Here is a 4695-nt window from a genome sequence, read left to right as displayed (position 1 = left end):
CCATTATTTGTTTTTACGGTTAGATTTTGTCCAAAGTTCCTGTTCGGTGTGCTTCCTCCGTCAATGAGCACCACAAGTCATCCTGTTCGGCGTTGGAAAATTTGTATTTGTGTATGTAGTTTCTAATGCCTTGTTTGAACGTGTTCTCGCCTAGGAACGTGTTTATCATATGCAACAAAATTGGTCCCTTTGCGAACGTTATTGGGTCCGCCGAAATTGGCGCTATTTCATCGGGCTTTCCTATAGCTACCGCCAACGGATGTGCTGATTGAAGCGAATCTTGGTTCAAAACGAGTAAAAAGTTTTTAAGGTTTTTAACTTTGAAATACTTTGATTCGGGGAACAGCTATATATTATGAAAAAAAAAATAAAACAATAATATGATTACGTTTTTTCATACTAAATTAGATATTAATAACCGTCTGATGGTTATGAAACTTACGAAATCCACTGCGCGGAGTGCTGCATAATCGGCAAATCCTTCATTCAACCAAAGGCCGGTCCACCATTTCATGGTAACGAGATCACCAAACCATTGGTGAGCCAGTTCGTGAGTGATGAGTCGGGCTTTTTCATATACGAAAACAATTGGGGTCACGTCCAGATCGACTAACAAACTGCTCTCACTAAATAATAATTATTTAATATGATTTTACGGCTGGGGATTGGTACGACGGTACTAAACAATATTATATATTACAGTTGAAACTCGAAATCTGTAATATCCAGTTTTAACTGGATATTACTTTACAACCCCCGTTCATCAATACTGATTTTGACTAATTAAAACTAGAATATTATTAACATCAAGATTGAATGTTTAAATTAAAGAGAGATGGTTAAGGCGCCCGGTGCAAATGTGATTTTGTCCTCAAAAACACGGTTTACGGGAATAATGATCCTGCCCTGTAGAAATAACCAAATTTGATAATTTTTTTTTTTTATTAATAGAGGAGAATACTCTACAACCAGCATCGAACTATTTTATTCGATATTTTCATCTCAAACTTAATTATAAGTCTTTATAAGACAATTTTTTGCTTTTTTTATAAATTATTTTATACTATTATTTAAAATAAAATACAAAATCAGAGATCGATGCGGGCCGTAGGAAGTTTTCTTCTTTCAGATAAAAAAAATAGTCATCAAAATCTGTTGTTTTGTTTTTTCCGACGATTTTGAAAACTATTGGATTCACTTTTCCATCTGAAGTTGAATCTCAAAGCATTATTTCGACTATTTTTTTTGTACACAGACACGTTTAAGTCTTTAAAAAAAAGACAATTTTTATCTTTTTTTATAAATTATTTTATACTATTATTAAAAAAAAATACAAAATCAGAGATCGATGCGAGCTGTAAGAAGTTTTCTTCTTTCAGATAAAAAAATAGTCATCAAAATCCGACAATTCTATAAAGCTTGAGAGTTATTCCCGTAAAGTAATTTTTTTCAATATAATACACCCTATCAACCACCCCTAAATAGTTATCGGGTAGTAGATTAGTGGAAAAGTTTTATGATTTAGGTAGCAACTAAAATATAAAATTTAACTTTCAAATTTTATAGAATTGTGGAAAATTTGAAAAACTGGCACCGGGACCCTTAAGCGGATGTCACTCCCATGTGCAGTAGGTTACAAGTGAATCGCCGTATAATGGATGGTATTAAATTTTAATTCAATGATTTTATACAATTGTATACGAAAAATGATTCTGATTGGAGCTAGTTTGTCAATGTGGATATTGTTTATTATATTTATAATGTTAATAGTTATTATTAATATAGTACGTAGTCACTAAGTTGAACTAATATTAAAAAAAATTACAACAAAATAACTAAAATCTTATTTAATATGTATTTTTTTCAAAATAAGAACATAAAAACTACAAAAAAATAAACCGTGTTTTTATATTCATGAGATTTTTTGGTTACAGGATAACCTACTTACGCGTGGAACCCTTTGTTAAATTTGCCAAAATATGTCATCAAAAATCGAAATTTAAATGCTTATAAAAATAAATAGTGCCTATGTTTTTTTAATATTTTTTTAACTATAATTTTAATAATATCTGAGAAGCTTTGTATTAAATTTTCAAGCTTTTTACCTAAAGAATACAATTTTATTGACATCTATAGAAATAAAACCCCAAAAAAATTGGAAACTGATAATGTTTGTACACAGCTCAAAAGATGTCAAAATCCTTTAAAAATTGTATGGTGTCTAGCAAATGCTTATATAAACATTCAGTGAATATGTCTAATCTATGGTAATTTGTTTTAGAGTTACACAGAAAACAAAAATCGATTTTGTCGAAAACAAATTTTGCGTAAAAATCCCACTTTTCCTTAATATTTTTTTGTTTTTTCCGACGATTTTGAAAACTATTGGATTCACTTTTCCATCTGAAGTTGAATCTCAAAGCATTATTTCGACTATTTTTTTTGTACACAGACACGTTTAAGTCTTTAAAAAAAAGACAATTTTTATCTTTTTTTATAAATTATTTTATACTATTATTAAAAAAAAATACAAAATCAGAGATCGATGCGAGCTGTAAGAAGTTTTCTTCTTTCAGATAAAAAAAATAGTCATCAAAATCCGACAATTCTATAAAGCTTGAGAGTTATTCCCGTAAAGTAATTTTTTTCAATATAATACACCCTATCAACCACCCCTAAATAGTTATCGGATAGTAGATTAGTGGAAAAGTCTTATATTTGAGGTAGCAACTAAAATATAAAATTTAATTTTCAAATTTTAGAGAATTGTGGAAAATTTGAAAAACTGGCTCCGGGACCCTTAAGCTGATGTCACTCTCTTGTGCAATAGAATACAATTGGATCACCGTATAATGGATGGTATTAAATTTTAATTCAATGATTTTATACAATTGTGTACGAAAAATGATTCTGAGTGGAGCTAGTTTGTCAGTGTGGATATTGTTTATTATATTTATATTGTTAATAGTTATCATTGATATATATTTGTCACTAAGTTGAACTAATATTAAAAAAATTACAACAGGATAACTAAATTTTTTGTTATTTAATATGTATTTTTTTCAAAATTAGAACATAAAAACTACAAAAAAATAAACCGTGTTTTTATATTTATGAGATGTATTGGTTACGGGATAACCTACTTACGCGTGGAACCCTTTGTTAAATTTGCCAAAATATATCATCAAAAATCGAAATTTAAATGCGTATAAAAATAAATAGTGCCTATGTTTTTTTAATATTTTTTAACTTAAATTTCCAAGCTTTTTATCTAAAGAATACAATTTTATTGACATCTATAGAAAAAAAAACCCAAAAAATTGGAAACTGATAACGTCCGTACACAGCTCAAAAGATGTCAAAATCCTTTAAAAATTGTATGGTGTCTAGCAAATGCTTATATAAACATTCAGTGATTATGTCTAATCTATGGTAATTTGTTTTAGAGTTACACAGAAAACCAAAATTGTCGAAAACAAATTTTGCGTAAAAATCCCACTTTTCCTTAATATTTCTTTGTTTTTTCCGAAGATTTTGAAAACTATTGGATTCTATTTTCCATCTGAAGTTGAATCTCAAAGCATTATTTTGACTATTTTTTGTGTACACAGACACAAAAAATTAAACAAAAATAATAAAACACCCATCATTGTATCACAATATATTGATTATACAAATATATAATATATATATATTCGTCTCCCCGCTCTAAACTAGTTTCAACTGAAATGCAAGTGTTAAAAATAAGACCTAAAACGTGCGCGACTATTGGTGTTAGAATTAAAACTATAGACGGATTTCTAGACAAACCCTATTGTCAAATTAAAAAAAAAAATAATCAATATAAAACAATATTGAGTATATCAATACATTCATCGTTCCACTCAGAATCTAAAATAAGCAACACACATCATTGTAAAATCAATACATTCATCGCTCTGCTCAGAATCTAAAATTAGGTGCTACTATTCAAAAAAAAAAATTGTTACACTGCGCATACACAGAAAAATAGATGTATTATTAAATCCTTTATACAGTAAAAAAGACCTAATTGAAATTCGAGGTCATGCGTTTGAAATATTCTGTTTTATCTTAGTTGTTAAACACACTGTATGTCAACCATCAGCGGTGGTGTTATGAGACACGCTAATAATATACAAGATATTTACCGAATCACAATATTATGTGATTGACCATGAATAGTCCTATAAATGCACTAAATATTTAATATTGAGGTACGTGGTGCTCGTTGCAAGTACTTGGCACAAAACAACCCATGTGTACTGCATACAATATTAATATATTTTAGTCCCAATATACTGTGTACATAATAACCATATGCTGAAAATATTTATTTAAGAATCCTTTAAGCTACAGTCGAATAGAAATGTAAACTATATTCGTGGAGATGTATCCTAAATTAAAACTAGAAATTCGATTTACAGACACCATACATTTTACTATAATGAATAATAATTATATTATGTATAATAATATAATATCCTACAATATTGATAATTGTAAGATACGACGCACTTCAATATCATAGTATTATATTCTACTGGTGTTAACAAATTTTCATTATACGTACTCAAATGTGGCGAGACCCCAATTCTCCATAGAACCTTGAGAAAAATCGGGTATGGCTGCCATGTCTTGTTTGTGCAGCGGGAATTTTTCATCGAAATATTCCTC

At 29.0% G+C, this 4695-nt stretch overlaps 2 protein-coding genes across 2 annotated transcripts in view; one reads left to right on the top strand and one right to left on the bottom strand.

Annotated features, from left to right (window-relative positions):
* LOC100571410 (aminopeptidase 1) overlaps positions 1-4695 on the top strand; it is a 42969-nt gene that overhangs the window by 13524 nt on the left and 24750 nt on the right. The window lies entirely within an intron of this gene.
* Positions 1-4695, bottom strand: part of LOC100574012 (aminopeptidase N) — a 154184-nt gene that overhangs the window by 138103 nt on the left and 11386 nt on the right. The gene's annotated exons all lie outside the window — the stretch shown is intronic.

Source organism: Acyrthosiphon pisum, chromosome X (genome assembly GCF_005508785.2).
Source record: "Acyrthosiphon pisum isolate AL4f chromosome X, pea_aphid_22Mar2018_4r6ur, whole genome shotgun sequence".
Lineage (NCBI taxonomy): Eukaryota > Metazoa > Arthropoda > Insecta > Hemiptera > Aphididae > Acyrthosiphon > Acyrthosiphon pisum.
The sequence above is the reverse complement of the archived record's forward strand: the minus strand, read 5'-3'. Positions and strand labels throughout refer to the sequence as shown.